This window comes from Primulina tabacum, chromosome 4 (assembly GCF_025594145.1).
Source record: "Primulina tabacum isolate GXHZ01 chromosome 4, ASM2559414v2, whole genome shotgun sequence".
In the NCBI taxonomy this organism is placed as follows: domain Eukaryota; kingdom Viridiplantae; phylum Streptophyta; class Magnoliopsida; order Lamiales; family Gesneriaceae; genus Primulina; species Primulina tabacum.
In genome coordinates this window covers 12,526,412-12,540,732 of record NC_134553.1, presented here as the reverse complement: position 1 = coordinate 12,540,732, position 14,321 = coordinate 12,526,412, and the positions used below count along the sequence as shown (strand labels likewise).

The 14,321-nt window shown below is 29.3% G+C and overlaps 1 non-coding gene across 1 annotated transcript; it reads right to left on the bottom strand.

Annotated features, from left to right (window-relative positions):
* Window positions 1–1,018: 1,018 nt before the first annotated feature.
* LOC142544027 (small nucleolar RNA R71) lies at window positions 1,019–1,129 on the bottom strand. Its single transcript, XR_012819996.1, has one exon. It is a non-coding gene; the product is annotated as a small nucleolar RNA R71 (small nucleolar RNA).
* Window positions 1,130–14,321: the final 13,192 nt, after the last annotated feature.

Genomic DNA, 14,321 nt, shown 5'->3' with positions numbered 1-14,321 from the left:
TATTTCATTTAGGCAATAGCGTGACTCTGCCGGTTGTTCTAAATGAAATATAATGATTTAATTTAACATTTACTTTATGCAATTATTTATTTATATAGTTATAATTATAATCATAGGTACCATATATAAAATATCGGTTAATTCGGTATTTTCTATAGTGAGAACTATATTATATTATGTATGTGTTTAATTTTCTTGAAACCATTATTTATGGTGGTTTCTTTTGTTTTACTTTTAGTTAAACAATATTACATAAACCAAGAATAAATCCTCAAGCCTTGACAAAATTTATAATTTGTAAACTTCATTCTTGCATTTGGTAATCTATAAATTAATAAATTTAAACTCAAAATAACCTCTCTGAGGATCGATCTCGTACTTACGAAATATATTACTTGCAGACAACCTACACTTGGGTGAATTATTATTTAAGTAGTAGCAAGTTTTTGGCGCCGTTGCCGGGGAGGTATAAATTAAGTTTATATTTGTTAATTATGTTTTATTTATAAGTATTGTGTTGTTTTTTTTGTATGAGTATTTGGAGTCGAAAAAAAAGTGGTAGACTTATTCGAGTATCTGAAAATAATTTAAACATGGATGATAATTCAACTAATCAAGATAATGATAATAATAATAATAATAATAATAATCAAGAACATGATCAATTAAGAACACTCAGGCACCATATGAACCCTATTAGAACTAGTGCCCCATCTTGTTTAGTTTTTCCTCCTGATGCATCTAATTTCAACTTCAAACCTCAAATTATTCAACTTTTACCAAATTTTCATGGCTTAGATTCTGAAAATCCATATTTGCATCTAAGAGAATTTGAGGAAGTTTGTAACACTTATAATGACCAAAATTGTAGCATGGATATAGTTCGATTAAAGCTTTTTCCTTTTTCTTTAAAAGATAAAGCTAAAACATGGCTATAGAATTTAAGATCAAGTTCAATAAGATCATGGGAAGAAATGCAACAACAATTTCTCAAAAAGTTTTTCCCTTCCCATAGAACAAACTCTTTTAAGAGACAAATTACAACTTTTTCTCAAAAACAAGGAGAAACGTTTTATCAATGTCGGGATAGATATAAAGAATTACTTAATACATGCCCACATCATGGTTTTGAAACATGGAGAATAGTTTCTCACTTTTATGAAGGTCTAATACCTAAAGATAGGCAAATGATAGAATTCATGTGTAATGGAACTTTTGAAGATAAAAACCCAAATGAAGCTATGGAATATTTGGAATCATTAGCAGAAAATGCTCAAAATTGGGATAATATAGGCACAATAGAACCACCAACAACTAAAAACAATAATTCAACAAATGGGGGTGGTATCTATAATCTTAAAGATGATATAGATATTCAAGCTAAACTTGCATCTTTATCAAGAAAAATTGAGTCATTAGAAATGAAAAAGAGTGGTCAATTAAAAAGTATTCAAGAAATTGTTTGTCATATATGTGATACACATGATGATGCTACAAAAGATTGTCCAACATTACCTTCATTTAAAGAATGTCTCCATGAACAAACAAATTATGTTAACAATTATAAAAAACCAATACTAGATCTTTTTTCACCATCACATAATCCTGGATGGAAAAATCATCCTAATTTTAGTTGGAGGAATGATAATAATGCACAACCGTCACAACAATATTTTCAAAATAACCAAAATCATCAAGGCTATATTCCTTATGTTACACCTCCAAGAAAAAACTTTGAAGATATAATTCATGCATTTATCCAAAAGCAATAGTCTATCAATATTCAAAACAATCAATTTATGAGTGATTTGAAAGAAACTCTTGCAAAATTTGCATCTGCACTTAATATTCATGAAAAAGGAAAATTTCCATCTTAACCTCAACCTAATCCTAAAAATCAAAATCAAGAATTAAAAAATAAAAAAATTGATCAAATAAAATCTGTTATTACCCTTAGAAGTGGTAAAATAGTTAATGATCCATATAGTAATGAAAACAAGGATCATTTAAAATCAAAGAGTAAGGATGATAATCCTGATACTTTTGAGAATGATGATACCTTAAATTTTAAGAATAATATGGTGAATGATAAATCATCTGAAATAGTAAATAAGTCAAATAAACCTCCACCATTTCCTCATGCATTAACAAATCATAAAAAACATAAAAGTGATTCTGATATCTATGAAGTTTTTAAACAAGTGAAGATAAATATTCCATTATTAGATGCTATTAAACAAGTACCTTCTTATGCAAAATTTTTAAAAGACTTATGTACTGTAAAGAGAAAATTGCATGTGAAGAAAAAAGCATTCTTGGCTGAACAAGTAAGTTCTATTCTTCAAAATAATTCTAGTTTAAAATATAAAGATCCTGGTTGTCCAACAATTTCATGTATTATTGGAGAAAATAAAATTAAAAAAGCTTTGTTGGATTTGGGAGCAAGCGTGAATTTACTTCCTTATTCAGTTTATGAAAAACTTAATTTAGGAGAATTAAAACCCACTTCTGTTACTCTCTTACTGGCGTATAGGTCAATCAAAATACCTAGAGGTATTTTAGAAGATGTGTTGGTTCAAGTTGATAAATTCATATATCCTGTAGATTTTATTGTTTTGGATACACAACCAATAGAAGTACATAATGAAATTCCAGTAATATTGGGACGATCATTTCTAGCAACTTCAAATGCTTTAATTAATTGTCGAAATGAAATAATGAAATTGTCTTTTGGAAATATGACTCTAGAACGTAATGTGTTCAATTTATGTAAACAACCAAGTATTAATGAAAATGAATATGATAATGAAATTGAAACAACTGTGGAAGAAAATATACAAGAAGAAAACTTAAATCAACAATCTGAAGTTTTTTCAATAGAAAGTTTTGAGTCTAAAAATAATTTTAAAGAAGATGATAATACAAAACTTGAATTAAAAGTTTTACCATTAGAAGATCAAGAAAAAACTATTTTTACTCGTCCTTTCGGAACTTTTGCATTTAAAAGAATGCCATTTGGTTTATGTAATGCTCCGGCTACTTTTCAAAGATGCATGTTAAGTATTTTCAGTGATATGATTGAAGAATATGTAGACGTTTTTATAGATGATATAATTGATTTTGGAAACTCATTTGAAAATTGTCTTAAAAATCTAGAAGAAGTATTAAAAAGATGTGAAGAAAAAAATCTTGTTTTAAATTGGGAAAAATGTCATTATATGATTAAATTTGGGATTGTTTTAGGACATGTGATATCTGAAAAAGGAATTGAAGTTGATAAAGCCAAAGTTGATATTATTGCTAATTTAACATCACCAAAAACGGTCAAAGAAGTTCGATCATTCTTGGGTCATGCAGGATTTTATAGAAGGTTTTTAAAAAATTTCAGCATAATATCTAAACCAATTTCAAATCTTTTAACAAAAGATACACAATTTGAATGGACTCAGAAATATGAAAATGATTTTAAAAAAATTATTAATCTTTTAGTTACATCACCTATTTTACAACCTCCAGATTGGTCTTTACCATTTGAATTAATGTGTGATGCAAGTGATTATGCTATAGGAGCTGTGTTAGGACAAAGAAAAGAAGGAAAACCTTATGCAATCTATTATTCTAGTAGAACCTTAAATAGTGCCCAAATAAATTATTCAACTACTGAAAAAGAATTACTTTCAGTAGTATTTGCATTAGATAAGTTTCGATCTTATTTAATTGGTTCTACTACTATTGTTTACACCGATCATTCTGCCATAAAATATTTATCAAATAAACAAGATGCTAAGCCAAGATTAATACGGTGGATTTTATTGTTACAAGAATTTGATATTATAATTAAAGATAAAAAAGGAAAAGAAAATGTTGTAGCCGATCATTTATCTAGAATAATGACTGAATCATCTCATAATGAAATACCAATAAATGAAAATTTTCCAGATAATCAGTTGTTTTATGCTACTATTATGCCCTGGTTTGCTAACATTGTAAATTTTCTTGTGACAAATAAAATGCCTTCTCATTGGAATTCACAGGATAAGAATAAATTCTTGATAGAAGTTAAAAAATTTTATTGGGATAATCCTTACTTATTTAAGTATTGTCCTGACCAAATTTTTCGACGATGCATACCCGACAATGAAGTAAGTAATGTTATTAAATTTTGTCATTCTGAAGCATGTGGAGGTCATTTTTCATCCAATAAAACAGCTACAAAAATCTTACAATGTGAATTTTATTGGCCGTCTTTATTCAAAGATACGCATTTATTTTGCAAATCTTGTGAAAACTGTCAGAAGATGGGATCAATTTCAAAACGAAACATGATGCCTTTAAATCCAATCATAATTATTGAAATATTTGATAGTTGGGGGATAGATTTTATGGGTCAATTTCCATTATCTTTTGGATATAAGTACATTTTAGTCGCTGTTGATTATGTTTCAAAATGGATTGAAGCAATGGCATGTAGAACTAATGATCAAAAAGTTGTATTTTTAGCCGATTTGGAATACCTAGAGCAATAATTAGTGATGGGGAAGTCATTTTATAAATAAATCATTTTTTTCTTTGTTAAGAAAATATGGCATTACACATAAAGTTTCAACCCCATATCATCCTCAAAGTAATGGTCAAGTTGAACTTGCAAATAGAGAAATAAAACAAATTTTAGAAAAAACAGTTAATCCAAATCAAAAAGATTGGTCTTTAAGATTAACTGATGCATTATGGGCGTATGGAACTGCATTTAAAACATCATTAGGGATGTCACCATATAGGTTAGTTTTTGGTAAGCATTGTCATTTACCGGTTGAACTTGAACATAAAGCTTATTGGGCAATTAAAGCATTTAATATTAATTTAGATGATGCATCTAAATTAAGAAAATTGCAAATAAATGAACTTGAAGAATTAAGAAATGATGCATATGAAAATTCAAATATTTATAAAGATAAAATTAAAGCCTTTCATGATAAAAATATTATGAGAAAGTCATTTGAAATTGGACAAAAAGTTTTGCTTTATAATTCTCGTTTGCATTTATTTCCAGGTAAACTAAGATCGAGGTGGTCAGGACCATTTATAGTCAAATTTGTTTATCCTCATGGTGCTGTTGATATTGAAAATCTTAAAAATAATGACGTGTTTAAAGTTAATGGGCAAAGACTTAAGCCGTTTATAGAAAATAAAATTCTTAATAATGAGTTTATGCCTTTATATGATCCACAATAGTTGTTTGATATTTTCATTTTGTTTTGCAGCTTCTAGTTCATTTCCCGGTTAAGTGGCGGATAACGGTACTCCGTGACTGTTTAAGTCGGTTTCTTCAGTTTTCCCAAAATAATTGAAATATATATAATAATAATAATATGAATGCTTGTATTATGAATCTTCGTAAATATTTTGCTTGTTTACCTGATAATGCGTTGAAAAAAATTTATAAAGCTAGATGTGAGCGGCTAAGGTTGATGATGTCATATGGCATACCGAATGATGTCCGTTTGATAATTGAAGCAAAAGTCCGATTGGTTGGGGAAGCAAGTGAATTAATAATAAGACATATGCCAGGACTTGGTAAAAGCACATATGCCAAAAAGCGAAGAGCTAAACGTATAGATGGATGTCATAAATGTGCAAGATGGACTTGTAAGGGAAAATGCAAAAATGTTGGAATGACATCAATGAATAGAGAAGATAAAATTTTATTCATTAAGAATGGTCTGAGTAAAGAGCCTTTGGATAATTTTCTAGAGGTTCTTGATACGCATTCTAGTGGGTACGTGCAAAATGAACTTCTTAAACTATGATGGCAATTTCAACAGGAGGAATATCAATATGGACGGTGGAATCAGCCTTACAAAGATCCTACTGTAGTAACGCATATCTATTTAGATAAGTAAATATATATACACAATTTCGTCTTGGGAATCTGACGTTAAAAGACCATGTTTGCCAATTTATAAGAAAATTGGATGGGAAGCATATCCTCGACTCATAGAAGGCGTTGAAGCCGTTACTGAACGTAAAATCAGAGGAAGATGTGAGCCACAATCACAACTACGATGTATATATTTGTTTTAATTTTGCCATTTTTATTTTCTTTTAATAATAATAATTTCCTGTTCAAATATTGACTTTTGGCATGTTACGCTTATAAATTCATATGATGTGATCTAACAATTACAAAAAACATATTTCTCAACATGTCAACGTCTACGGTAAGTAAAATCAAAAATATTTGTGTATTTTGTGGATCTAGTGCAGGAAAAGATTCAATTTATGAAGAAGTAGCAGAAAATCTTGGAATAACACTTGCTAAAAAAAAGATTCATTTGGTATATGGTGGTGGTGAAGTTGGCCTCATGGGAAAAGTTGCAAAAGCTGCGCATGCAGGTGGAAGTGAAGTTTTAGGCATTATTCCGATTACCTTAGCCAATATTATAGGACCAACAATAGGAGAAGAAATGAAAGTGGAAAACATGTATGAACGAATTACTCAAATGATTGAACATTCAGATGCTTTTATTGCTTTGCCAGGAGGTTTCGGTACTTTGGAAGAAATATTTCATACTGTTTGTTGGGCACAATTAAATATCCACAATAAGCCAATTGGTTTGTTAAATGTTAACAATTATTATGATAAACTGTTATCGTTTCTTGATGATGTTGTGGAACATGGATTTATTTCATTAGCTTCGCGAAGGATGTTAGTTTCTGCTACAAGTGAAGGTGAACTTATTGATTTACTGCAAGGATTTAGTCAATGAACCAGATCCATCCTTATCTCAACTTAATTGGCCAACATCCAAAAGTAAGAAAAGAAAATTCATGTGATGCTAAACTTGTGATTCAACGGTATGTTTTAATGTTTTTCTTTAAGGTATGAATAATTTCTTCTTCTTCTCCTCTTAGTTTTTTTTATATAAAAATTAAAATATATACTTATATATAGTAATAACAATAATAATTTTTAGTTCAATGTCGAGTAAGGTGTCAGTAAAATGCACCTGAGACGCATTAGTTAATAATTATTGGAAAATCACAATACACTAGATTTTAATATTCATTATATTCAAAATATAGACTAAAAGAAAAATTAGTTTTTCATATGTACCAATTTATATATATATTTTGATCAATTAATATAAAATATATAATAAATGTGTTCATATATATATATATAATTGTGTGTGTTTTCAAATAAAATAATTTCTAAAATTTTTATGAGAATATAGTTAAAAGATATGATTTGTATGGTTGTTAACATGTATAATTGAAAGAATTCTTTTGTAAAAGTATAATATATACTCACACATCTTTTGTGAGTGAGTGGTGAGAAATGAGAAAACAATTTCTGAGGATCGATCTCGTACTTACAAAAATATTTGTTCAAAAAAAAAACAAAAAAAAAAAAACAAACAAACAAACAAAAAGATTTGTTTGTGCTAGATAAGTTTCAAAGATAGTCGGATGTATCCGTTATATAAATATTTATATATATACATACATATATATATATATATATTTATTTATGGTAGAATGTTTGAATAAAAAATTTTATGTTATTGTAAAATTTTGCAGTCACGTTATTTAAAAAAACAATAAAAAAAAGAAAAAAATGGGGATTTTATTCTTTGTAAATTTTCCTATTTTGTTTTCAATATTAGTTTAATTAATTGTCTGCTTTAATACTTAGCCTTTTTCAATGAGAGTTAATATTCATTCTAACTCAATGAGTGAAAACTAGTTATTCTTTAAACATTTTTACCTGAAAGAATATATGGAGTTGAGGCTTTTACAATAATATTCTTGATATTATACATGTTATGGTGGGTGGTGTGAATTATCTTTTTGACTATATTATTATAAAAAATTTAGAAATTTAAAAAAAAATTTATATATATATATTGTTACTTTATATATTATGTGAGAATAAGAATAATAATAAAAACACATTTAATTATATATTATTATATTAAACGAAAATATATATATATATATATATATAAATCGGTATATGATTTTGTTTTTAATAAATATGTTTGTATTTGAATATATAAAAGGAATAAAGAATCTAGGTTGTGATTTTCCGATAAATTTTATTACTAAGGGACTAGTAATAAGATAGTGTGGGGGTGTGATGAAACTTAAAATTAATAATTTATTATATGTTAAAACCTGTATTTTAAAATTTAAGTTTCATTAAAATTATAAAATTATGTTATTTTAGTATTGTTTGTTTATATTTAATTGTCTTACTAAATATGTTTTATTTTCAGGTTTTCTACGTGTTGGTAAAATAATGATAACTCAAGCTAGAAAATTCAAATGGAGGTGACTCAAACATGTTTGGAATCCTTGAGAAATTATCTACAACTTTGCAGAAGACATGATTGCCTAAAAAGTTCATTAAGATGATCAAATTGTGCAAATATCAAAAGGATGACAAATTTACTTTTACTATGACCAGCATATAGTAAAAAAATCATAACTATTTCAATATTTAACCAAATGAGGTGAACCAAGTGGCCAAATTCATCTACAGACAATTCCCCACATGTTTTCCGTTTTGAGCAGAGTCAAATTCGGTGATTAAAGTTGTGGAACAAACCATTGAAAGAAGGGACATGGAATTGAACTTGGAGGAGACAAATAATACTATTGCAACTACATGGCATTAATAAAAATTTTGACCCTTTCTCTCATTTGGCCTATAAATAGAGGATTTGTGCTAGCTTGAGAATCATTCTATCTCATTGTAAAATATAGTGTGAGTGTGTATCAAAGTTCTAAGTTCCAATATATTTTCTTTCATGTTCTCAACTATGAGTGATATTTTAGTGTTGATCAAAAGTAAGCTTATGGCAAGCTAAATCTATTATGTTAAGGTGAAGAGGATGCATTCTTGGTGAAGTAAGATTGTTTATATTTTGTATATTCTTTCTTTATTTCTTTTCATTTAGCTAACTTATTTTTATTGTAGGTATAAAAATGAATTATTTGTTGCTATCAATTACATCAAAAGCTTGATACCATTAAAGTGATTATCTTGATTTGTTGTTTAATTTTGATACAATAAATATTTCATCACTTATTATTATATATATATATATATATTTATAAAATAATATCATAATATTTCATTTAGACGATAGCATGGCTCTGCCGGTTGTTCTAAATGAAATATTATGATTTAATACTAACATCTAACATTTACTTTATCGCAACTAACTTTTACTTTTCCGCAACTAACATTTACTTTTCCGCAACTAACATTTACTTTTCCGCAACTAACATTTACTTTATCGCAACTAACTTTTATTTTACTGCAACTAACTTATTAAATCAATATATTTCATTTAGACAATAGCCTGGCTCTGTCGGTTGTTCTAAATAAAATATAATGATTTAATTTAACATTTACTTTATGCAATTATTTATTTATATAGTTATAATTATAATCATAGGTACCATATATAAAATATCGATTAATTCGGTATTTTCTATAGTGGGAACTATATTATATTATGTGTGTGTTTAATTTTATTGGAACCATTATTTATGGTGGTTTCTTTTGTTTTACTTTTAGTTAAACAATATTACATAAACCAAGAATAAATCCTCAAGCCTTGACAAAATTTATAATTTGTAAACTTCATTCTTGCATTTGGTAATCTATAAATTAATAGATTTAAACTCAAAATAACCTCTCTGAGGATCGATCTCGTACTTACGAAATATATTACTTACAGACAACCTACACTTGGGTGAATTATTATTTAAGTAGTAGCAATTAAATACTTAATTAAGCCACTAATAAGTCTTAGGCCCATAAAGAAGGTAATTTAGGCCCATTAGTTCTTATTTAAAATATTAAAAATAATTTTTCTTGAATAAGTTTGTGAATTTATTAGCCGGGTTGCCAAAACGTTCGTATTTTTGTTGAAAAACCAACACCGATAAAATTTACGTCCTGACGTATAAAATCACCTCAAAACCCCTTATTTTCAAAAATATGCAAAAGCATTGATCATATTTTAAATGATTTAAAAAAATTATTTAATAAAAACATTTTCTCTTTTTCAGCCCTCAGTCTCCGTTCCTCGATCGCACTCGAATAATCCTTAAAATACCCTTTTAAAGCATGTATGTAGAAAAATACTAAAACTTCATGTAAACATGTCACATAATCATTAGCAATTAAAATCACTTAATTAAGTCTTTTTCATATTTCCTAGATTTGAATATGGTTGGATTACGTCGTCTTAATTTTAAACCTTACAGAATCTCAGCAGACAAACTTACATTTTGTACCTGAGCAGAACAATCAGTGCATAACAATCTGATATATCGTACTACTGTCAGAAGGAAGTCTACATGAAAAAAAAGACGATCGTTTGAATCAAAGACTATAAACAACCGAGGAGTTCATTTTTGGATTAATAAGAAAACAATAGACTATTTTATGCGAATATGAGTTACACAACTACTCAAAGAACAAATCAGTTGCGATTCATTTTCAAGCTTACATCCAATTTGCAAATCGAAATCATGCTCGCACTTCACTGATTTATTTGTAGCATTCAGGTTGCCATTTGAGCTATTCAGTTATCAATTGATAAGTTTTGTAAGAAAAGCTAAGAGTTTCAGTTTGGCAGTGACTAATAATTAATCAAAGTCTTTTAGTAAATATATATCATTGAGATAGAAGGTATGACGTATGAGGATTTGAAATCTCTGAACATCCATAAAAATATGTGTGTTCATTTCTGTTTTACATTCAGTTTTCACAGTACCATAGCCAAAATATTCAAATTTATACTTCAGTTTATTTTCGTACTATTTTAGTTAACTGATTGATAGTGAAATATAAGATTTAGAGGTCGTTTTCTCAAAGAACTAACTAACATTAGAAAAGGAACTCAAAAATCCTAAGTGTTTATTCACCCCCCTTCTAAACATTTTACTGGAGTTAACTGATCCTAACATAACTAAATAATGTTAATAAAGTTATATTTCAGGTTGTCAACATGTATAATATCATCAATAATAATGTTACCATAAATAATTTTACCCTTACTCACGGTTCTACCTTGTGAGTTGTCTCCAAAACTAATTTTGGGACTTGAATACTTGACTATTTGTGATATCAAATCTGCATCTCCAGTCATGTGTCTCGAACATACTTTTTTCAAGTACCAGACTGAATCTTTTGTCGATTTATCTGTAACCTGCAATCAAAAATAATAAATAAACTTGGTGCCCATATCTATTTGGGTCCTGAACTGATTAGTACTTTAGGACCCATGCTTGGATTAGTCCTTCTGAATTTCCACTCTTTTTGTTCCAAATTGATTTACCTAATTTTTGTGTGTGGAGTGTGTTGTGTGCACTTGATACAAAATGTGTTTTAGCTTTGTTTAACTTGTTGTTCATCCGATATCTTTTCTGAACTGGCTTAAAATTATAATAGTGATTGTATAGTCATTTACTGAGTGCTGCTTATTATAACTAGACCGTTTAGGTGACCAGCTGTGTGTATCACTTGATATCTTTGGGCTATATCTAATCCCATGTCTGAGAGCCTTGTTCATTTTTTCCATCGGTTGTTCAACCGATTTACTTGGCTTAGGTTGTTTATATACCATAATGAATTTGACAAAGCGAATGTATTTCTCTTTGCACATGTTTAGTTCTGGCTTTGTACCGCTTGATGAAGGTTCGCTCTGGCTATTAAACCCCAAACCAGTTTTATCTCCAATTGATTTCTGCAATCTTCGCATCTCTGTCAATGTAGTTAATGATTTGTTTCAGACCTAGATCAGATCAGTTAGTTTCAAATTTTCAGGATCTAACTGCTGAATCACAGACTGGTTCTCATCCTTTTCAGCTGTCAGCTCAGAAATTTCCTTTTTGAGATCCGACATATCAACTGATTTTGAGTAATCAATTTCAATTTTGTCGTGTTTAGGATTTGTTTGTTTTGCTTTAGCTTCCTCAAAAGATAACAAGCTTCCGATTCTCGTTTACCATGTCATGTAATGTTGAAATAAGTTCTTCTCGTGTAAAGTCAGTTGAACTTAAATCAAATACATGTTCACTGTTGGATTCCAGTTCGGCATCATTAGCCATGAGTCATTTCACCTATTCTTCATCACTGGAACTGCTTGAGCTCTCAGAGTCTGATGCGTCCCTATCAATTTCTGTCCATTTGGACTTATTTTCTTCAGCCGCTAAGGCTTCATGCTTCTTTTCCGGATGATTTCTTGTCATACTTAAATTTCTTCTTGTGCTGCACGTGATTCTTTCCCTTTTCAACTAATCTTCTGTTGTCCTTCTTTCGCTTGGGAAAGTCAGGTATAAAGTGACCAGTTTTGCTACTGTTGTAGCAAGCATTCGTTTCATCCTTGGATTCATTATTGTGATAGTGCTTCTGGAATGATTCTTGGTTCTTTCTCATGAACCTTCTGAATTTTCTGAAAAATCGCGTCATTGCTTAGTTTTTCAACGGTCTTCTCAGCTGAAACGGTTAGCTCTAGTTTTAGAGCAATTAGAGCATCCTTTACTGGTGAAAAGGGTTGTTCACCGTCTCTTGTTTGCATCTCGAATTCATATGTTTTTAGATCAGCAAAAAATTCATGAAGTTCCACTTTGTTCAGATCTTTCTATTCTCGCATGACCATTGTCTTGACATCCCACTCTTTGGGAATGCCACGCATCACTTTCAGTGAAATTTCTTTACTTGAATACACTTTTCTCAGTGCATTCAGTTCGTTGACAATGCTACTGGATCGTTCATTCGAATTCATTTATCGATTCACGAGATTTCATTATGATGTCGAATTTCGATACAACAACTGAAAGATTATTTTCCTTAGTCCTCTCATTGCTTTAACATAACTGAATCATTTTCTCCAAAATTTCTTTGGCAGATTTACACATCTTTATTTTGCTGAATGTATTCTTATCCAGCATCTTGTATAGTATGTCTTTGGCAACATTATCAAAGTTTGCTTTTCTCTTGTCTTCATTTGTCCACTCATCACATGGTTTCTCAATGCGATGAGATGCTCCATCAGTTAGAGCAACAATATTATTAGCTTTCATGATTTTCATTGGTCATCAGTTATGACGTATCATATGTCATCATCTTGTGCAGCTAAGTGAGCTTGCATTCTAATCTTTCAATCATTGAATTCTTCTCTGGAGAACATATGAATTTTATTGAAGGAAGTCATGGTTATCAGATATATGTATTTGGAAGTGTTTTTAAAACAAGATTTAACCGTTTTGATTCCACTTGTTAGGATCAGTTTATTCAGGTAAAGTGATTAGAAGGGAGGGTTGAATAAACACTTTGAGTTTTTTAGTTCTTTTTTGAATGTGAGTCAGTTCTTTGAGGAACTGATCTTGAAATCTTGTATGTCAATATCAATCAGTCAAATAAAAATATTTTGGAAATAAACTGAGAGATATATTTGAATATTTTGGCTTAGATACTGTAAAAACTGAAGATTTGAAAGATAGTTATTCAATAATAAATAGGAAAAGTGAATACATGGATTTTTCTGGATGTTCGGAGACTTTAAATGCATCTACATCACCCCTTCTATCTCAATGATAGGTTTTACTAAAAGACTTTGATTAATACAACAAGATGTAATAACCCACTTCAATTTGGACTTAAACACTGCTAAATTGAAACTCTTAGCTTTTTCAAAAGTTATAAGTTAATAACTTAATTGCTCAAATATTAGTCTGTTTGCTACGAATAAATCAATAAAGCGTGAGCTTGAATTTGCGATTTGCAAACTGAATATAAGATTTAAAAGAATCGCAAATGACTTGATAGCTGAGTGTTCTTGAGTAGTTGTGTAACTGATATTCTCGGAAAAACGTATCTTATCCACAACTGAATTTCTTAGCTATTTATAGGCTTCGATTTCAACGGTAATATTGAATGCATTTAAGAATTGTGTCTATTGAATCGCCTTTTTGACCATGTAGACATACCTCTGATAATAGTACGAGGTACTAGACTGTTGTGCGCCGACTGATTTGCTCACATACAGAATGTTAGTTTGTCTGCTGGAATTCAAACTGCAACTGAGGACGTGACCAACTGATCATGAGTTAAACTGGTCGACTGATCATTTAAGGTAGTCTATATTTGGTAATCATTTTTAACTGATGTTTTTTCAGTTTTAAAGCTTCTGTTATCTTCAGTTTGAGTAATTCAGTTTTTCTATACAGATGAGCGAATATCACGTTCAGTTCTACTCTTTAATTCTGATATGGATCACACTACCAAATTGAAACTC